Raw genomic sequence first — 23,858 nt, 5'->3', positions numbered from 1 at the left:
ATGTGTATACACCCAAAGCGATCTACACATTTAATGCAATTCCTATCAAAATATCCAGCATCATTGTTTTCCACAGAGCTAGAACAAACAATCCAAAAATTTGTATGGAACCACAAAAGACCCAGAATAGCCAAAACAACCTTGCAAAAGAAAAGCAAAGATGGAGGCATCACAATTCCAGACCCCAAATTTTATTACAAAGGGGTAGCAATCAAGAGTATGGTACTAGCAGAGAAATAAACACATGTATCAATAGAACAGAATATAAATGCCAGAAATGAGCTATATAATCAATTAATCTTCAACAAAGCAGGAAAGCCTAGTCAATGGGAAAAAGACAGTGTCTTCAAAAAATGGTTTGGGAACACTTGGACAGCAACATGCAAAATAATTAAACAGGACCACTTTATTACATTTACACAAAAACAAATTCAAAATGGATTAAAGACTTAAATGGGAGACAGGAAACCATCAAATCCTAGAGGAAAATACAGGCAGTAACCTCTTTGACATGGGCCATAGCAACTTTCTAGGTATATCTTCTGAGGCAAGGCAAAGCAAAGCAAAAATAAACAGGTGGGATTTAATGAAAATTAAAAGCTTCTGCACAAAGAAACAATTAATAAAACCAAAAGGCAACCTACGAAATGGAAGAAGATATTTGCAAATAACATATCTGATAAAGGGTTAGGGTTAGTATCCAAAATATATAAAGCACTTATAAAACTAACACCCCAAAATCAAATAATCCAGTGAAAAAATTTACTACAGTTATTTTCATACAGTTATGACTTAATACTTCATCTTTACATTTGTTTACATTTCTCTCAACTATGAATGGTGCTATGTACGGTCTGTAAGGTTTTGTGTATTTGTGTTTTGATAATTTTTAACATTTTATGATTGATTTGTATATATTTTATGGTAGTGAGTGATAAAATAAACTAGTATCTACATAAATTTTGTCTTCATGACATACCTTTTCCTCATTTTTTTTTATGTTTCTAGGCTACACAATTTGCTAGGTTTTTAAAATATTTTTACATATTTCTAAAAGATTTTCCAATATATTTATTGAAGAAAATCCATGTATAAGTGGATTCATGCAATTCAAATCTGTGTTGTTCAAGTGTCAACTCTCTTTGTAAACACTTGTTATTGTCTTTTTTATTATAGCCATTCTAGTGGGCATGAAGTGGTATTTCATCATGGTTTTTTATATGTCCTTGATGACTAATAATATTGAGTATGTTTTCATATGCTTGTTGACCTTTTGTATATTTTCTTTGGAAAAATGTCTATTCAAATCCTTTGATCGTTTTCAACCGAGTTGTCTTTTTATTTTTGATTTGTAAGAATTCTTTGTATTTTTGTTAATAGATTCTTAACTGATATATTATTTGAAAATATTTATTTCCATTCTTTGGATTGTCATTTTACTTTTTGATAGTGTACTTTGAATAACAGAGGGTTTTAATTTTGATGAAGTTCAATTTATGCTTTTTTGTAATATGTTGCTTGTGCATATACTGTCATATTTATGACCTATGACCACATATGACCTGGCCTAATGTAAGGTTTTGAAGATTGACATCTGTGTCTTTTTCCTTATGGCTTTCTCTATTGTTGTTTTAGCTTTCACATTCAATCTTTCATAAATTTCAGTTTATTTATTTACTTACTTTTATGGTATAAGATATGGGTCCAACTTCATTCTCTTGCATCTGGATATCCAATTGACCTCAGGCAAATTGTTGAAAAAACTATCCTTTTCCCATTGAGTTGTTTGTTTTTTTTTTTTAATTTTTTTCAACGTTTTTTTATTTATTTTTGGGACAGAGAGAGACAGAGCATGAACGGGGGAGGGGCAGAGAGAGAGGGAGACACAGAATCGGAAACAGGCTCCAGGCTCTGAGCCATCAGCCCAGAGCCTGACGCGGGGCTCGAACTCACAGACCGAGAGATCGTGACCTGGCTGAAGTCGGACGCTTAACCGACTGCGCCACCCAGGCGCCCCACCATTGAGTTGTTTTAAAATTATTATTGAAAATAAAGTGAAGAAAGGATATTATAAAAATTAAACTGGAAATAAACATAAAATAGAAAAACAATAGGTAAAATTAAGCAAAAAAAAAAAAAAAGGTATTAATCTGAGATCTTTTTCCATTTTTAAATAGTCATTTAAAGGTACATATTAGGGGTGCCTGGGTGGTTCAGTCGGTTAACATCCATTTCAATTTCGGCTCAGGTCATGATCTCACAGCTCCATGGGCTTGAGTCCTGTTTTGGGCTCTGTGCTGACAACGTGAAGCCCACTTGGGATTCTCTCTTTCACCCATTCTCTCTGTCCTTTCCTCTCTCTCCTTATCTCTCTCAAAGTAAATAGACTTTAAAAAATAAATATATAAAAGTACATATTGGTATATATTTTCTCCTAGACGCTATTTTATTGCATCCCTAAGTTTTGGTATGATGTGTTTTCATTTTAATTTATCTCTAAGTATTTTGTGATTTTCATTTTATTTTCTTCTATTACACATACATTATTTAGGAAAGTGTTGCTTAACCGTAAAATGTTTGTGACTTTCAAAATTCCCTTATGTAACTGACTTCTAATTTCATTCCATTTTGGTCGCATACTTTGTATGATTTCAATCATTTGGAATTCAATAAATATATTAAAATTGTTTTGTGAACTAAAACATAGTCTTTTCTGGATTTCTAATTTGATTCCATTTTGATCTGAGTAAATATCCTTATAATTTCTTTCTTTTAAATTTATTAAGTTGTGTTTCATCATCCCAAAGGTGGTCTACATTGGTGAATGTTTCCTGTGTCCTTGAGAAGAGTGCATATTCTTCCATTACTGGGTGGGGTGCTCTGTGTATCTGTTATGTCTGGTTCGTTTGTAGTGTTTTCCAAGTGTTCTATCTCCATATTGTCTCTCATTTATTTTTCTTTCCATTACTGAAAGTGAGATATTGGTATCTCCAATTACTATTATTGGATCATCTAATCCTCACTTTAATTCTCAGACCTTTTTTGTTGTTGTTGTCTGTTTTGTTTTTTGCTTCATGTATTTTGGGGCTCTGTTGTTATATGAATATATATTTTTTTGTTATTATGATGAATTAACTATTTATTATAAATAGCCTTATTTTTCTCTAGTACAAGTTTCATCTTAAAGACTGTTTCCTCAAATATTAGTTATATATTAGAACTCTAGCTCTGTTGTTGGATACATTTTCATTGGTATATCTTTTTCCACCTTTTGACTTTCAACCCAATTCATTTATGTCTTTGAATCTAAACTATGTCTCTTATAGAGAGCATATACTTATTTTTGTATTCATTCCTCCACTACCTACCCCTTATTTTGAGTTTCTAATTAATTTATATTTCATGTTATTACTGGTCATGTAGGATTTACAATTGCTAATATATTGTTTTCTTTATGTCTTATTTCTGTTTTTCTTCCTTTATTCCTCCTTAAAGTTGTAAAATTTATTTTGTATTAAGTAGATATTTTCTAGCGTATCATTTTAATTACCTTGCCATTTTTTATTATACATTTTAAGTTATGTTCTTAGTGGTTGCCTTGAGGATTACAACTAACAGCTTAATTTATGACAATATAGCATAGGTTAATACAACTTAATTTCAATGGTATATAAGCATTTTTCTCCTTTATAGCTCTGTTACCTTCCCATATTTCATGCTGTTATTAACTTACAAATTACACCTTTATAGTTTTTAATTCCATCAATACATATTTATAATTTTATTAGGTTGCCTTTTTAGTTAGGAGAAAAAAATATTTACAGACAACAAATACATTTATTTGTCTTCTATTCTCAAGGTAGTAACTTTATTGGAGCTCTTTATTTTGTCGTATGGATTTGAATTACTGTCTAATGTCCTCTTAGTTTGACTTCCTGGAAACCATTTAGTATTTATGGTAGATCAGGTTTATTAATAATAACTCTTCTTAATTTTTGTTGTCGGTGGTGGTGGTGGTGTTTGTTTGATCTAGGAAGGTCTTAATTTCTTTACCATTTTAAAGAATAATTATGTTGAATATAGAACTCTTGGTTGACAGTCTTTTATCCATTGGATACTCTTTGCTGCTTTGTCAAAGATTAATTGACCATATAGTTGTGAGTTTATTTTTGGGTTTTCTATGATCCATGTGTCCATTTTTGTGCCAGTACTATACTGTCTTGATCACCACAGCTCTGTGATTTTAAAGAAATAAGACGGTGTTGGAGAACAAATGAGATTTTTCTTTTCTTTTGTTCAAGTAATCTTGGTTCAAGCATAAAGTTGAGGAGAAAGTGACCTAAATGACTCATGTTATATTTCAGGGAACAAATAGCATTATGTTCCCCAGTGAACTGAGAGATATTTTTCTACCACTCCAATATGCCCACTCACTATTCAGTATGAGGGTCAGACAGGGAGAGAGAAAGAATTGCCCCTTTTGAGGAAGTGGGTGTATGAATACTGTGTATCATCATTTCTCTACAAGAAAGATAAGGGAGTCACCTCTTACCTTAAAGAATGCCCAGAGAAAAAGCAGTAGTGAAGTTAGATGGTGCCTACACAAAGGAATTTTGGCATTTTCCCTGATTAGATAGTTGATAAGCCACTGGACATGTTAGCTGCACTATTTTCCTATTGATGCTAATACAACAGGGAATTTGTACATTTCATCTAAGTTGCTGAATTTATCTAACATGTAATTTAAAAATTTTTTTTCAACGTTTTTATTTATTTTTGGGACAGAGAGAGACAGAGCATGAACGGGGGAGGGGCAGAGAGAGAGGGAGACACAGAATCGGAAACAGGCTCCAGGCTCTGAGCCATCAGCCCAGAGCCCGACGCGGGGCTCGAACCCACGGACCGCAAGATCGTGACCTGGCTGAAGTCGGACACTTAACCGACTGCGCCACCCAGGCGCCCCTCTAACATGTAATTTTAAAATATTAATGTACTATCCTTTTTTTTTATTTGCAGGGTGTTTGATAATATACTAACTTTTACTTTCTGAAATTAGTAATTTGTGTCTTCTTTTTATGATTTTCTTATTGGTAAACTTCTCAATTTTATAGATCTTTCTAAAAGATTTGTAATTGAAAACCTTGCCACTAAGAAAAAAATGTCCCAGCCAGATAACTTCACTGATGAATTTTATAAAGTTTGAGAAAAGTATTATATTGGGGCGCCTGGGTGGTTCAGTTGGTTAAGCATCCTACTCTTGGTTTCAGCTCAGATCGTGATCTTGCAGTTTGTGAGTTTGAGCCCCACGTTGATCTCTGCACTGACAGTGTGGAGTCTGCTTGGGATTCTCTCTCTGTCTTACCCCCCTCTCAAAATAAACAAATAAACTTTAAAAAAAAAAAATAAAAATATTATATCAATTCTACCAAAACTTTAATTGAAAACTAAATAGAAAACTTTTTTTCAGTGTATCTTTTCATACTAGGATTTCCTTGGTAACATAATCAAAGAGGGATATTACAAGAAAAGACTAATTTCTTCATGAATGTAGATATAAAAATTCTTAATAAGGGGCGCCTGGGTGGCTCAGTCGGTTGAGTGTCCGACTTCAGCTCAGGTTATGATCTTATGGTCCAGTCCATGAGTTTGAACCCTGCATTAGGCTCTGTGCTGGCAGCTCAGACCCTGGAGCCTGCTTCAGATTCTGTGTTTCCCGCTCTCTCTGCCCCTCTCCACTCTCTCTCTCTCTCTCTGAAAAATAAGTAAACAGTAAAAAAATATTTTCTTTAATTTTTTTTGTAAATCTTTATTTATTTTTGAGAGAGAGAAACAGAGCGTGAGCAAGGGAGGAACAGAGAGAGGAGACACAGAATCTGAAGCAGGCTCCAGGCTCCAAGCTGTCAGCACAGAGCTCGACCTGGGGCTCGAGCCCACGAACTTCGAGATCATGACCTGAGCCGAAGTCAGACACTTAACCTACTAAGCCATCCAGGCGCCCCTACATTAAAAAATGCTTAATAAAATATTATCGTATTAAATCTGGCAATGTGTGCAGAATGTAAAAAAAAAAAAAAAAATGACCTGGTAAAAATTTCGCAAGTTAGTTTTAATGTTAAACAGTCAATCAGTATAAAGAAATGTTAATCAATATAATTTGCCATATTTATAGAATAAAGGAGAACCATTATATAACAATCTCAAGAGATATGAAAAGATCATTTGGCAAAATTTTAAATCCATGCATGATAAAACTCTCATCAAATAAGGAGTAGAAAATAACTTACTAAAACTGATAAAAGTCATGTAAGACAAACCTATATCTTAAATTATATCTAATGATAAAAGACTGAATGCTTTCTTCCTAGTTTTAGTAATATGACAAGGATTTCCACTTTGACCTTTTCTATTTAACATTATACTGGAGGTTCTAGATAGTGCAACAAGAATAATATATATATATTATATATATATTCTTAAGAATAAATATATAATATAATTTATAATATATATAATGTATATAATATTATAATATATAATATTATATTTATTATAATATTATATATTATATATAAATATATAATATCAATATATATTAAAAATTAAAAATAATAATATATATTCTAAATATATAAATATATTATATTTAACTATAATAATTTATATTATATACTATAAATTATATATAAATTCAATTATAATAAATTATAATTAATTTATATAAAAATATAGAAATATATAATATTAATATATATTCTAAATATATAAATATATATCTAAATAATATATATTCTAAATATACAATATTAATATATATTCTAAATATATATTCTAAAGAATATATATTCTATATATAATATGGAATATATATTTTAAATAATATATATTCTATATTATATATTATAAAGAAAGATAATTGTCTTTATTTACAGATATGATCATGTACATAGAAAATCTTATGGAAACTACTTAGAACTTAGCAAAGTGAACTTAGCAAATAATAATAAATGAACTTAGAAAAATTGTAAAACACAGCAAGGACAAGATGAGTTCAACAGATGAATTGAGGAAATAGAGAGAAAAATCAGTGAAGTTGATGACAGAGTAATAGAAATTACCTAATCAGAACAATAGGGAGCAAATAGACTAAAAAATAAATTTATAATATAATATAATATAATATAATATAATATAATATAATATAACATAATATAATGGAATGGAATAAAATCAAATAAACTGAGCCTCAGGGACCTGTGGAAGTATAATAAAAGACCTATATTTTATATTTTAGGATTCCAAAAGGAGAGGAGAAAGAGAGCAGGACTGAAGAAAGAAATAATAACAGAAAACTCCCTAAATTTGGCAAAAGACATAAACATAAATATTCAAGAAGCTGAATGAACTCCAGGATGAAGAAGGAAATGAACACTAAGTTACATCACAGAACAACTGCAGAAAACTAAATACAAAGAAAACATGAAAGCAGACAGTGAGAAAGCTATCTTAGCTATAGAAGAGGAAGAGTTTGAGTAAGAGTCGAAATCTCAACCGAAACTGTGGGGAACTGAAGGACGTGCCATAGCATTTGTCAAATTCTGAAAGAAAAAGACTGCCAACCTAGAACTTTATATGTCCTAAAAATATATTTCATCAATGAAGGGGAAATCAAGACATTTAAGATGAAGGAAAAATAAGATAATTCATCACCATTAGATGTACAGTAAATGAATGGCTGAATGAAGTTTTATAAATAGAAAATAAAAAATGAGGGAAGGAATGTGGAGCATCATGAAGGAAGAAATAACAGTAAGAAAAACATGAGTAAATAAAATAGACTTTCCTTCTATTGAATCTCTTAAGTTGTGTGTGATGTATGAAGTAAAAATTATAACATTTTCTGATAGAGTTCTAAATGTAGATAAAGGAATACTTAATTTAATTATATTATAAATGATGGAGTTCAGAGGGATGTAAAAAGAAGGAAAGTTTATACACTTCATTTACATTGGTAAAATAATAATACTACCAGATTGTGGTAAAAACAGTATTCAAAGAGGTATACTCAAAGCACTGTAGATAATTTAAAATTAAATTATAAATTATGTTCAAGTAGCACTCAGGGAAACAGGTGAAAAAAAAAAGGAAACTGTGCAAATTTTAGAATTGTTTGTTCTCACCCTGTGAAAATTGCTGGCAGTATTTTGATAGGGATTACATTTAATGTGTAGATTGCTTTGGGTAGTGTAGACATTTAAATAATATTTGTTCTTCCAATCCATGAGCATGGCATGTCTTTCCATTTCTTTATGTTGTCTTTAGTTTCTTCCATCAGGGTTTTATAGTTTTAGGAGTATAGGTGTTTTACCTCTTTGGTTATGTTTATTCCTGGGTATCTTGTGGTTTCTGGTGCAACTGTAAGTGGGATTGATTCTTTATCTTTCTGCTGCTTTATCATAGGTATACAAAATGCAACAGATTTCTGTACACTGATTTTGTATCCTGCAACTTTACTGGATTATGTTTCAGTTCTAACAATTTTTTGGTGGTCTTTAGGATTTCCTATATAGACTATCGTGTCATCTACAAATAGTAAAATTTTTACTTCTTCTTGGATGATTTGAATGCCTTTTATTTCTTTTTGTTGTCTGATTGCTGAAGCTAGGGCTTCCAGTACTATGTTAAATTACAGTGGTGAGAGAGGATATCCCTCCCTTATTTATGACCACAGAGGAAAAGCTCTCACTTTTTCCCCATTGAGGGTGATATTAGCTGTGGGTTTTCATATATGGCCTTTATTATGTTCAAGTGTGTTCCCTCAAAACCTACTTTGTTGAGGGTTTTTATAATGGATAGATGTTGTACTTTGTCAAATGCTTTTTCTGCATTTATTGAAATGATCATAAGGGAAAACTGGGCAGCAACATACAAAGAATGGAACTGGACCACTTTCTTACACAATACACAAAAATATATTCAAAATGGATTGAAGGCTGAAAGTTGAGACAGGAAGCCATTAAAATCCTAGAGAAGAACACAGACCGTAACCTCTTTCAGATCAGTCATAACAAATTCTTACTGGATATGTCTCCTGGACAAGGGGAACAAAAGCAAAAATAAATTATTGAGACTTCAGCAAAATAATAAGCCTTTGCACAGCAAAGAAAACAATCAAGAAAACTAAAAGTCAACTGTAGAATAGGGGAAAATATTTCCAAATGACATCTGATAAAGGGTTAGTATCCAAAATATGTATAAAGAACTTATTAAATCTAACTTCAAACACAATCTTATTAAACATGGGTTGAGACATAATGGAAAAGAGGTTGGAATTTGACAATGCTAAGAACTCTTTATAAGGTTAGGAGTTTTCAGGAAATCCATATAATAAATTTATTGGGCATATTAATTTTTAGGGTTGCTATAAAAATTACAACAAACTTTGCAAAAAGAACAGAAATTTATCTTCTCATGTTTCTGTAGATCAAAAGCCCAAATCAAGATGTAAGCAGGGTGGTTTCCTTCCAGAAATTCTGTGGTAGAATCCTCTCTTGCCAGTCTCTGAAATTTTAGTTTGTTGCCAGCAGTCCTTGCTTTCCTTGGTTTTTAACTCCAGCCCTCCAATCTCTGCTTCCATCTTCACGTTGCCTTCTCTGTGTGTTCTGTGTCTTAAATATCATTTCACCTTTCTCATGTAAGTATGCCAGTAATTGCATTTAGGCACCACCCTAAATCCAGGATTATTTTACACCAAATCTTTATTTTTTATTTTTTATTTTTTTTTAATTTTTTTTAACGTTTATTTATTTTTGAGACACAGAGAGCATGAACGGGGGAGGGTCAGAGAGAGGGAGGCAGAATCCGAAACAGGCTCCAGGCTCCGAGCTGTCAGCACAGAGCCCGAGGCGGGGCTCGAACTCATGGACTTCGAGATCGTGACCTGAGCCAAAGTCGGCCGCTCAACCGACTGAGCCACCCAGGCGCCCCTTCACCAAATCTTTAACTCAATTACATTGCAAAAACCCTGTTTCCAAATAAGGTCACATTCACAGGTGACCTTGGACATATCTTTTGGAGTCGACACTATTCATTTAAAACTGACTGAGAACAAACTGAGGGTTGATGGGGGTGGTAGGGAGCGGAGGGTGGATGATGGGTATTGAGGAGGGCACCTGGTGGAATGAGCACTGGGTGTTTAATGGAAACCAATTTGACAATAAATTTCATATATTACAAAAAAGAGGTTATCTCAAAAAGATTTGTGGGTTTGATCTCTGTCTAATGAGATCGATAATAAATTGATACACAGAAAGCCCCCCCCCAAAAAAAACAAAGAAAAATAAAAATAAATAAATAAAACTGAGCATCTCCCAAGAAATCCGTTATCAAAGTCCATTTGTGAAAATTTCATTTCTAGGTTAAAGTGGGCCCAAGCTGATGGAATGTGAGAAGGAGCAGCACTGTGCAGTAAAGGTCTGCCAGGAATCTGAAAGCTCTAGGCGTGTATGGGCTTCAAGCTGTGGGGCCCCTTCTGGGTTTGATTTACTGGTGGACATTGAGGGTGAGGTAATGTTACATAGTATTTTTTTTCCTGTCTGTTGATTTATTTCTCTGACTTCTCCAAATTTTATAGTTTTATTTCTTACATTTAGGACTAGGATTTATTTTATGTCCCTTGTGTATGGTGGAAGAAAACATTTGAGGTTTATCTGTTGCTGTTTTTATAGAACAACTTGTTTGAAGGATTATTTTTACCCTATTGAGTTAACTTGGCACTTTTGTCAAAAATTAGTTGACCATATGTGTGTGGCTCTATTGCTGGATGTATTCTTCTGATCTATTAAAATCTATATATTCCTTAGGCAAATAAAAAACTCAATTATTGTGGCTTTATAGTTTATCTTTTTCAAATATGTTTAGCTATTTCATGTAAATTAGTACTTTCCTGTAGATTTTTAGAAATAGCTTAAAAATTTCCTCCCCCAAAAAGAAACTACGAGGATTTATTTTGGACTATGCTGAAACTATAGATCTATTTCAGACACTTGATATCTTAGTAAAATTGGGTCTTCAAATTCGTTAACTTATTTATCTTGAATATATCCTAGCAATTTATAGTAGATTTCAATGTAGAATTCTTGCACATATTTTGTTAAATTTATTATTAAATTTTTAAAAGATACATTAATGTCATTCTATATGCTGTTTTAAATTATACTTTTCAATTTTTCAATTGTTGTATAGAAATAAAATTAATATTTGTATATTTTTTGATCATGCAACTATTTGATCATGCTAAACTATTTGATCATGCAACTATTTGATCATGCTAAACTATTTCTAGTAGTTTTTGCAGATTCCTTAAAAGGTCATCCACGGAGATAAACATTTCATCTACATAAAAAAGGAAGCTTTGCCTATTAAATTATAATCTATAAAGATTTTATTTATTTTTCCTGCTTGATTTCAGTGAGTAGGGCCAAGAATGTAATGTTAACTAGTGGTAAGAGAGGACATCCTTGCTATATTTCTCATCTTAAGCAGAAAACACATAATTTGTCTCTATTAAGTATGATGCTTATCTGTAGGTTTTTCAAACATGTTTTTTATCAGGTTGAAGAAATTCTCTTCTATTCCTAGATTGTTTACAAGTTTTATCATAAATGAGTCTTATTAGTCATATGAATTCCCTGTATCTACCGAGATAATTATATAATTTTTCTCATTTATTGTATTTACATGGTAAATTACATTGATTGGTATGTGTGCAATCAAGGTTACATTTCAGGATAAATTCTACTTAGTCCTTATGTATTAGACATTTTGAATATTTCTAGGTTCAATTTGTTCATATATATTTTTCAAGTTTTTATTTAAATTCCAGTTAATTAACATCCAGTGTAATATTAGTTTCAGGTGTACAATATAGTGATTCAACACTTTCATACATCACCCAGGGCTCATCACAAATGCACTCCTTAATTCCCACCACCTATTTAACCTATTCCCCCACCCACCTCCATTTCTAATCTTTTGTTGTATATTTTTGCATCTATGTTCATGAGGAAAATTGAACTGCAATGTTCTTTGCTTTTATATTTCTGTAAATTTTGGTTTTTGTACCAAGGTAATAAGATTTTCACAAAATCAGTTAAAGAGTATAAGCAAGAAAAGGCTAACCCAGTAGTCCTGGGCTGTTCAGAACTAGATATTTTCTTTTTTTTTTTTTTTTTTTTTTTTAATTTTTTTCAACGTTTTTTTTTTTTTTATTTATTTTTGGGACAGAGAGAGACAGAGCATGAACGGGGGAGGGGCAGAGAGAGAGGGAGACACAGAATCGGAAACAGGCTCCAGGCTCCGAGCCATCAGCCCAGAGCCCGACGCGGGGCTCGAACTCACGGACCGCGAGATCGTGACCTGGCTGAAGTCGGACGCCCAACCGACGGCGCCACCCAGGCGCCCCCAGAACTAGATACTTTCAATACTTCTCTTCAGGACTGGCCCCTGACCTGGTTTTGGAAGATGATCTCTTTAGGCCCTTGGGATACTCTGCCTGATAAGAGTGGTTTTGTTTGTTTGTTTGTTTGTTTGTTTGTTTGTTTGTTTTTATGGAGGCCCTGGCTCCCATAGAACCAGTTTAATTAGACAGTTTACATTAAAAAATGTGTTTTATGGTGACTACCTTATTTTACTCTGGGGGGCTGGAGTTTGAGTAGTCGTGGTTAGTCATGCAGGAACTGCATGCGTATGTGAGTGACCTTCAAGAGAAACTCTGGACACCAAGGTTCAGTTGAACTTTTCATGTTGACAACATTTTACACATATTATCACACATTGTTGCTAGGAGAATTAAGTATATCATGTGACTCCACTGGGAGAGGACAACTGAAAGCTTGAATTTGGTTTCTTTTGGACTTCACCCCTTTTTCTGATTTTAATGTTTCCTTTCACTCTAATAAACCATACTGTAAGTATAATAGCTTTTCTGAGTCCTGTGAGTCTTCGTATATCATTGGGCCTGAAAGTTGTATTAGGAACCCAGTTCTCAAGTTTGTGCTAAAGAGGGATTCACAAGAATGGCTCTGACTCACTGAAATGGTGGAAGCATTATTTGGAAAAATGATATGCAAATAAGCAAAGGATATAAAACCTTAGATGCATGGGTGGCTACCAAATCACTCTAGTATGTGACAGCAGATGTGTTGTGATCAGTTACTAGAGGGAAAATGTTACTAATGGATTTAGAAATAATAGAATTGACTCCTTAAAAGTTGGCTCATTGTATACCTAAAGAAATGCAAAGTAATTTTAAAAATATAAATATATAAAATTTTGGAAAATTTTATTTGCTATCACTAAAATTAAGTAGAGGAGATTGTTGGCCAGAACCTGGACCTGTACTAAGCTTGAACTTTGGCCAGTCTTAGCTATAGCCATTAGCCTCAGGGTAGTCAACAAAAGGAAAATTATTCTAGAATAAACTCTGCTCACCAAGAAGGTAATCCAAGTGGCTGTAGGGAGCTCAAAACCAAGAAAGTACTGAAATTAAGTGGGGGTGGGGGGCAGTGTGAAGCAGTTGTCTCATTTGATTGATGAAAGAAAGAAAAAAAGAAAGAAAGAAAAGAAAGAAAGAAAGAAAGAAAGAAAGAAAGAAAGAAAGAAAGAAAGAAAAACTCAGAAGCTGTCTACTTGATTTTTTCTTAAAAATGTTTATTTTTGAGAGAGACAGAGAGAGAGAGACAGATAGAGAGAGGAGAGAGCTGTCGATGCAGAGCCAGATTCAGGGCTTGAACTCACAGATTGTGAGACCATGACCTAAGCCAAAGTTGGATGCTTAATCAACCAAGCCACCCAGGTGCTCCTGTATCCAGATTTTTAATGCTGCACTATGGAGGAGCATATTGGGGTTGATGTAAAGCCCACAGCTTACTATTGGACAATCACAAATGGCTGTGTATTAAATAAACAAAAAATAAGTGAATTCTGAAGGAACAGCTAGTCTGATATACTAATAAAAGTCACTTTAAGGTTTGTTACCCTGTGAAAGGAAATTTTACTTTCTCTCCCAGGAAAATTTCCCAGAGTAAGTGACTGATGTGCTGTGTATGCAAGCCATGCTGAATTGGCTTTATGATGATGGGTATGTCTATGCATTTAATAATATCCTTACCCAGGTCATGGTGGATGCCATGATCAAGGAGACTTCTTTCACAAGAGCACCCCATATAAGCTTACTGCTGAGAAATCAGGCAATAGTCTGAGATGCTGTATCAATTTTCTTTGTCTCTTTATGGGTCTTATAGAAGCTAAGAAAATTATCCACAAGAAAATGGAGGTAGACAAAGGGACATGTAACCAAAGGATGGAAACCTTGAAATGATTGTTAATGAATCAGTGAATAAAACAGACTCTGAGGGGGTCATCTCAAAGGTCTTAGTGCAGTACTATCAAGGTTAGGTAGACAAATGGGATGCTCCACTGGACCACAACATTGAAGAGCTCTAAACAAATCCACTCTGTTTACTTTGGAGGGATTTTATTTATTTTATTTTTAAATTTATTATCAAATTGGTTTACATACAACACCCAGTACCCATACCAACAAGTGCCCTCATCAATGCCCATTTCCCCTTCTCCCCCACCCCCCCATCCACCCTCAGTTTATTCTCTGTATTTAAGAGTCTCTTGTGGCTTGCCTACCTCCCTCTGTGTTTGTAACTATTTTTTCCCCTTCCCTTCCCCCATAGTCTTCTGTTAAATTTCTCAAGATCCACATATGAGTGAAAACATATGATATCTGTCCTTCTCTGACTGATTTATTTCACTCAGCATAAACCTTCCAGTTCCATCCATGTTGATGCAAATACATGACTTCATTCTTTCTCATCACCAAGTAGTATTCCATTGTATATATAAACCACATCTTTTTATCCATTCATCAATTGATGGACACTTAGACCTCTTTCCATAATTTGGCTATTGTTGAAAGTGCTGCTATAAACATTGGGGTACATGTGCCCCTATGCATTAGCACTCCTGTATCCCTTAGGTAAATTCCTAGTAGTGCTATTGTTGGTCATAAGGTAGTTCTATTTTTATTTTTTTGAGGAACCTCCACACTGTTTTCCAGAGCGGCTGCACCAGTTTGTATCCCCACCAAAAGTTCAAGAGTGTTCCCATTTCTCCACATCCTCACCAGCATCTGTAATTTCCTGATTTGTTCATTTTAGCCACTCTGACCATTGAGAGGTAATATCTCAGTGTGGTTTTAATTTGTACTTCCTGATGATGAGTGATGTTGAGCATCTTTTCATGTGTTTGCCAACTGGATGTCTTGTTTGGAAAAGTGTCTATTCATGTCTTCTGCCAATTTCTTCACTGGATTATTAACCAAAAAACAAATAATCCAGTGGAGGGATTTTTAAAGCTGGAAGGTAAAGCTAAGGAGAAATGTGATTTCAAACCTCCAAAGATATTAATTTGTTAAGCAAATTAATCAGGATTTTGGATGGCACATATTCTAATCTGAGAATATTGCTAACTCCTATCCATAAAACTACCCAAAAGGACATATTTAAATGGGAGCCTGAAAAATGGTAGGTTATGTTCAAATTGCAAAAAGTGGTGATGTAAGCAATATTTTGGAGCCATTATGATCTGCACTCAGATATAATTTGAAAGTATCTTTAAATTCACATTTATGCAGACTAAAATTTATGGTAAAATCTAGCCGTTTCACCCAGAAGTGATTATTGGATTTTGAACCAGAAAATTTTCAGAGACAGTGGTACATTGAAACCATTTGAGAAACAATTATTGGCTTGCTATCTATCCCTATTACTGAAGGGAATAAAAATCTTGAAGCCTGACATAATATCTTGGACAATGGAAACCAAACTGTTCTCTGTTCCTATGAGTTTGTTTTGTGTTTTTTTGGGGGGGTTGTTTGTTGTTAGTTTGTTTTTAGATTTCACATATAAGTGAGATCACACAGTATTTACCTTTCTCTGTCTTACTTATTTCACTTAGTATAATGCCCTCAGGATCCATCCATGTTATCACAAATGGCAGGTTTTCATACTCCATTCCCCTCTTTCTCCTTCTCCTTCTCCTTTCCCATTCTCCTTCTTCATCGTCGTCGTCGTCTTCTTCTTCTTCATCTTCTTCTTCTTTTATTTATTTACTTATTTATTTTGAGAAAGAGAGAGAGAGAGAGCATCACTTGGAGAGGGGCAGAGAGAATGGGTAAGAGAGAATTTCAAGCAGACTCTGCCCCACTGGGGGCTCAATGTCATGAACAGTGAAATCATGACCCGAGCCAAAATCGATAGCCAAAAGCTTAACCGACTGAGCCACCCAGGTACCCCAGTTTTCTTCTTTTTGTGGATGAATAATATTCCATTATGTATATACTCATTCATTGATAGACACATAGGTTGTTTACATGTCTTGATCATTACAAATAATGCTTCAGTAAACATAAGGGTGCAGATATCTCTTCAAGATAGTGATTCCATTTTCTATGGATATATATATACCCAGAAGAATTGCTGAATCATATGGCAGTTCTATTTTTAATTTTTGAGGACATCCATGTTATTTTCCATAGTGGCTGTGCTAATTTATATTCCCATCAACAGTGTACGAGGGTTCCCCTTCTCTACATGATTGACAACATTTTTATCTGTTGCCCTTTTGATAATAGCCATCATAGCAGGTATGAGGTGATATTTCATTATGGTGTTAATTTGCTTTTCAAATTAAATGATCAGTAATGTTGGGCACATTCTCATGTACATGTTAGTGCTTTGGATAGGATATCTGCTTTCAAAAATGTCTGTTCAGATCTTTGCCCATTCTTAAAATTAGATGATGATGATGATGATGATGATGATGATTTACTATCGAGTTGTAGGACTTCTTTATATATTTTGCATATTGACCCCTTATCAGATGGAGAGTTTGTAAAAAAACTTTCTTCTGCTCTGTATGTTGCCTTTTCACTTATAGGTCCATATATCTCTGTTCTTTTTTTCTTTAAATCTCTATTCCTGTGTTTGGATAGTTTTTATTGTAGTATCTTTAATTTCTTTTGTAATTTTAATCAGTATTTAATCTTAATCCTGTGCAGTGAAATTGTCACTTCAGTTGTACGTTCCAGCTCTAAAAGTTCCATTTTTTTCCTTTTATGTTCAAGTTTTGACATATGATTAAAATGTGGCTTGTTATTTCATTGTTTGCTAGTTCCATCACCCCTTTAATTTTTTTTCTACTTATTTTTACTGACTTTTCTCCTGGTTATGAGCCTTATATTCCTGCTTCTTTGCTTATCTGGAGTATTGTGGGGGTGATCATTTGGTTGGTTGGTTTTGGACATTGTGATTTTACACTGTTGATCACCTGGATATTTTAAACCTTCTTTAAAAAAGTTTGAAGTTTGGACAGGCAATTAAAATATGTTTTTAGGGGTGCCTGAGTGGCTCAGTCAGTTGAGTATCTAACTTTGGTTCAGATCATGATCTCATGGTTTGTGAGTTCAAGCCCCACATTGGGCTCTCTGTTGTCAGTGAAGAGCCTGCTTCAGATCCTCTGTCCCCGTCTCTCTCTCTCTGCACCTTCCCTGCTCACATTCTATCTCTCAGTAATAAAAGTAAACATTAAAAAATTAATAATAAAATGATAAAATAGAATAACATAAAATTAAATTAAATTAAATTAAATTAAATTAAATTAAATTAAATATGTATTGAAACATGTGGCACCTGGGTGGCTCAGTCTTTTAAGCATCCAAATCTTGATTTCAGCTCAGGCCATGATTGGGCTCCTCACTGAGCATAGAGTCTACTTGGGATTCTCTCTCTCCCTCCCTAATTACCCCTTCCCCACTCACATGTATGTGTTCTCTCTCTCTCTCCCCCAAAATAAAAATGAAAATAATAAAAAGATAAAAAATAAAATAAAATATATATTGAACCAGTTGATTTTTTTTTTTTTTTAGTTTATTTAAGCCTTGTATGTCAGATCTCTGGTAGCTTTATTCTAGGGATAGTTTATCACAATAATTAAGGTGTGCCCCTTCTGGTGTCTTCACTTAATGTCCCAGGTGCCCAACAAAGACTACTTTGCCTGGTTATAAATCAATATCTCACATTACTTTCCAAACTCTGGGAAACGTTCAGGATACAGCTCTCCATCATCTCTTTGTACCTCCTTATAGAGTCTCACCCTACAAAGTGCATCTTAGTATTCAGCAACAGTATCAGCAGTGGCAATTGATGGTTCTTGCCCTTTTCTATATGACTGCCACTCCCTTTCTCTGAGCTTCTTGTATCTGATGAGCCAATTTTTGGTGTCTTTTTTTTTTTTTTTGCTGAGTTATTTCTTTTTTATTATTTTTTAATATGAAATTTATTGCCAAATTGGTTTCCATACAACACCCAGGGCTCATCCCAACAGGTGCCCTCCTCAATGCCCAACCTCCACCCTCTTTTCCCTCCTACCCCCCATCAACCCTCAGTATTCTCAGGTTTTAAGAGTCTCTTATGGTTTGGGTCTCTTCCTCTCTAACTTTTTTTTCTTTCCCATCCTCCATGGTCTTCTGTTAATTTTCTCAGAATCCACGTAAGAGTGAAAACATATGGCATCTGTCTTTCTCGGTATGAATTATTTCACTTAGCATTACACTCTCTAGTTCCATCCACGTTGCTACAAAAGGCCATATTTCATTCTTTCTCATTGCCACGTAGTATTCCATTGTGTATATAAACCACAATTGCTTTATCTATTCATCAGTTGATGCACATTTAAGCTCTTTCCATAATTTGGCTATTGTTGAAAGTGCTGCTATAAACATTGGGGTACAAGTGCCCCTATGCCTCAGCACTCCTGTATCCCTTGGGTAAATTCCTAGCAGTGCTATTACTGGGTAATAGGGTATCTATTTTTAATTTTTGAGGAACCTCTACACTATTTTCCAGAGTGGCAGCACCAGTTTGCATTCCCACCAACAGTGCAAGAGGGTTCCTGTTTCTCCACATCCTTGCCAGCATCTATAGTCTCCTGATTTGTTCATTTTAGCCACTCTGACTGGCATGAGGTGGTATCTCAGTGTGGTTTTGATTTGTATTTCCGTGATGAGGAGTGACGTTGAGCATCTTTTCATGTGTCTGTCAGCTGGATGTCTTCTTTAGAGAAGTGTCTATTCATGGTTTCTGCCCATTTCTTCAGTGGATTATTTGTTTTTCAGTTGTGGAGTTTGGTGAGTTCTTTATACATTTTGGATACTAGCCCTTTGTCTGATATGTCATTTGCAAATCAATCAATGTGATACATCACATTAATAAAAGGAAAGATAAGAACCATATGATCCTGTCAATCGATGCAGAAAAAGCATTTGACAAAATTCAGCATCCTTTCTTAATAAAAACCCTCGAGAGAGTCAGGATAGAAGGAAATACTTCAACATCACAAAAGCCATTTATGAAAAGCACACAGCTAATATCATCCTCAATGGGGAAAACTGAGAGATTTCTCCCTGAGATCAGGGACACGACAGGGATGTCCACTCTCACCGCTGTTGTTTAACATAGTGTTGGAAGTTCTAGCATCAGCAATCAAACAACAAAAGGAAATCAAAGGCATCAAAATTGGCAAAGGTGAAGTCAAGCTTTCACTTTTTGCAGATGACATGATATTATACATGGAAAACCTGATGACTCCACCACAAGTCTGCTAAAACTGATACATGAATTCAGCAAAGTCACAGGATACAAAATTAATGTACAGAAATTAGTTGCATTCTTATACACTAATAATGAAGCAACAGAAAGACAAATAAAGAAACTGATCCCATTCATAATTGCACCAAGAAGCCTAAAATACCTAGGAATAAACCTAACCAAAGAGGTAAAAGATCTGTATGCTGAAAACTATAGAAATCTTATGAAGGAAATTGAAGAAGATACAAAGAAATGGAAAAACATTCTGTGCTCATGGATTGGAAGAATAAATATTGTTAAAATGTCAATACTACTCAAAGCAATGTACACATTCAATTCAATCCCAATTAAAATTGTACCAGCATTCTTCTCAAAGCTAGAACAAGCAATCCTAAAATTTGTATGGAACCACAAAAGACCCTGAATAGCCAAATATTGAAGAATAAGACCAAAGTGGGAGGCATCACAATCCCAAACTTTAGCCTCTACTACAAAACTGTCATCATGAAGACAGCATGGTATTTGCACAAAAACAGACACATAGACCAATGGAATAGAATAGAGACTCCAGAATTGGAGCCACAAAGTATGGGCAACTAATTTTTGACAAAGAAAGGATATAAAATGGAAAAAAAAAAAGACAGTCTCTTTAACAAATGGTGCTGGGAGAACTGGATAGCAACATGCAGAAGAATGAAACTAGACCACTTTCACAAAAATACCATTCACAAAAATAAACTCAAAATGGATAAAGGACCTGAATGTGAGACAGGAAACTATCAAAACCCTAGAGGAGAAAGCAGGAAAAAACCTCTCTGACCTGAGCTGCAGCAATTTATTATTTGACACATATCCAAAGGGAAGGGAATTAAAAGCAAAAATGAACTATTGGGACCTCATGAAGATAAAAGCTTCTGCACTGCAAAGGAAACAATCAACAAAACTAAAAGGCAACCAACGGAATAGGAAAAGATATTTTATGTCTTACTAAAGAGCCCAGCCTCAGCTTTACTCCTCAAAAATTACCTCATTCTGCCATCCCACTAATCTTCCTACATGTAACTGCAGGTCCCTCAGATTTTAAATAGATAATTAAGATCCATGAATTATGTATATAGGGAAAGATTAAGCCCTCATATTCTACATATGTGTGTCTTTATGTGTGCATGAGTGGGTGGGTGGATGTTTAACACAAAATGAAAAGGCTGTAGGGTTTTGACAAGGAGTGGGTTAAGAGCTTGACAGCCTAAGAAGGCATCATAAAGACTAAACGGAATAACAGATATCAATGCCTTACTGTCATAAATTTGTGCTTTGTGCTCTTGGTTGCATTCCTTATTGCTCGGGTACAGAGAATGGATGCAGGACTAATGTTCAATCATGTGGCCAGATACAAGGGAAAATGATTAAAATTAGGGCTATCAAAGGGAAATATGGTATAATGGCATATTCTGTACAGGCATTATTTCTGAAGACAAAGCCACCAGTGTCAGAGTGGTGAGAAGGAGAGTGTTGGGGAGGAGAGAGACAGAATGGGGTCCTCTGACCTCAGGAGAGCCTTCTAGGAGCACTGGCTTCTCCTTTGTCTCAGCTCCCTGTAGAAATGGGGGTGGGTCAGAGAGGTATGGGAATGTGGGTTTGTTTTTTGTTCTCCCTCCATCATCTACCCCCTCTCCTTCCTTCTAATTTTGAGGTTTTGACAGACAAATTGCACAGTGTGTCTCTTATAGAGCAGCATGAACTTAGCTTCAAATGATTGACCCTCTTGGTTTCTCTGGTTAATATCTTCAAACATTTGTGGTTACTGAGTTCCAATATTGGTTAATTGGGGCCCTAGAGCATATATGTTACAGATCATGTAAAACTGGAAATGTAAAGGAGATTTTATTTTTTTTAATGTTTTTACCTTTTAATTTTTTTTTGAAAGAGGAGAGAGAGAGAGAGAGAGAGAGAGAGAGAGAGATTGAGAATATTAGCAGGGGAGGGTAAGAGAGAGGGAGACAGAGAATCGCAAGCAGGCTCTACACTGTCAGTGCAGAGTCTGACTCCGGGCTTGAACACACTAACTACAAAACCATGAGTTGAGCTGAAATGGAGAGTCAGACATAACAGACTAAGCACCCACACATCCCAGAAAGGAGATTTCAATTAAACAAACTGAATAGTAATACTGGCTTAGAGGGCGGAAACAGTATCAGAAATAGAATAGTAGTAGGTTTGGAAAGTTGCTTCCACTTCAGAAATGTCCACTACTTCCCTATTAGCTTCACTTCACACTACAATCCTATATAAAATTTTTGCATAGGATTAAGAAGACAGCAGATATGAATAAATCCACTGCAGAATGCTTGAAATTGTGGCACTTCAGAGAATGTGGTGTCCAGACTGTGTGTCTGGAGAGATTGTGCATGAGAACCAGCTGCTGGCAGGCATGGGGTATGGTGTGGGGGAAGAAGACAAGGGGAAGTCTTCTTTGTGCATTAGGGGTCTCCCTGCTGGGCTTTGTACACCAAGGGATCCTCTTTGTGCATGTTCTCTTTTCTTCTTTCACAGGAGCAAACTGATGGGGGAGGAGTATGGGGGTGAGGGAGATGCTGGCTGTGCTGTTTCTCCATTCTACCCCTCCCCACCTATTCTTCTTCCTAGGCTTAAGAGCCCTAATCATCTATTTTATATTCTACAACTGTTCCGACTTAAATTGCCTCCACTTAAGTTGTCTTAATTTGATGATTGGCTACAGAAAGGTCTGAAGGGATCTCTGGTTCCTATGTAGAATAAAAGGTTAATAAAAACCTTGAGAGTCTCTGGATTCAGACAGCAAATCGCTTAAAGCTGGGGCTGGACAATACGAATTAATGTAAAGGAGAGAGGAGTCTCAGTGAAGGCTGAATGAATAAATCATTAAAGCTTCAGGTAGCTCCATCAAGATTTCTGAAATAGTGACATCCACGTTCATTATTTGACATCCCCCAAACCCAATATTCTGTTGCTGCCAACAGGCAGGGATGTACTTCATATGTGATATCCCTACTGTTTGACAAGACTGTAAGCACAATGTTAAGATTGGGGGTATTCTTGGGAAATCTGGAGTGCGGGTCTGTGTCTGTGAGAGCTTTGTTTCTGAGAACAAATGTGTGGACAGACAGCTGGGAGGGAGCGGTGCTGGAGGGAGGGGCAAGCGGTGAGCCCTCCCGTTGAGAGGAGGGGGCTTCCGGCCTTGCACTCTCTTTGATGCCTGGGAAGTTCTTCATTGTGCTTGTGTCTCCTTTAGGGTCACAGCAGAAGCAAGGGTGGGAATCGTAGGGAGATACAGAGGGCTAATGCTCTGCCTACCCTTCTAACCCGCCATTCTTTCCTTTAGGCTGACAGCCGTTCATCAGCCATTTTCTATTCTATTACTATGAAGACAGCCTTCAGTGGCTCCAAATAAATTGCTTTTCTTCCCATCTGCTCCCCATCCAAATACAACTGTGAGTGTGGACATTTGGGATGGAATATTTGGGGTCTTCGATTCAGGTGTGGATGAATGGAGAAGTCCTGATCATCTATGGTTTAAGATGTGGAATTAAAAGGCAGATGGAATTCGACAAGAGGTGAGTTAAGAACTTCATAGAGCCAAGGGTGACTTCAAGAACAACTCAAAAGAAAAAAAGAAAAAGGAAAAAAAAAAAAACCCATAGCCTTAGGAGACTCTACTATCAGAAATGCAAATTGTGTTCAATGAAAGCCTTTCCCCCACTTTACCTCTCCATTCCCAGAAGCATGCCTAGTTCAGGACTGGTACAGGGTACTACTGATATTCTACATAATTATCCAAGAAGAGGCCACAGTAGGTATAGTTTGGCTCAGCCCAGTGTCATATCCGTGCAGGTGATTTTTTTTTTTTTTTTGCTTTGTTTTGTTTTGTTTCGTCCTTTTGAAGACAAAGGTGATTAGTTTGCTGGAAGGGACTTTTTTTTTTAAAGATTTTGTATGTTCATTATTGTAGTAAAGCTTAAATGTTTTAAATTGGAACTCTTGAGTAAAAGCTGATTTCAGGCACATGAGTAAAACTGTGTTTTTGAAAACAAAGCTCCTGACTGAGGAACCACTTGTGTTTGCAGCAGCAGAGGGGGAAGGGTGGGGGGGCCTGTGTCTCTCAGT

This window comes from Puma concolor, chromosome B3 (assembly GCF_028749965.1).
Source record: "Puma concolor isolate L17-30 chromosome B3, mPumCon1.1.hap2, whole genome shotgun sequence".
Classification (NCBI taxonomy): domain Eukaryota; kingdom Metazoa; phylum Chordata; class Mammalia; order Carnivora; family Felidae; genus Puma; species Puma concolor.
Note: the sequence above shows the minus strand (reverse complement) of the source record.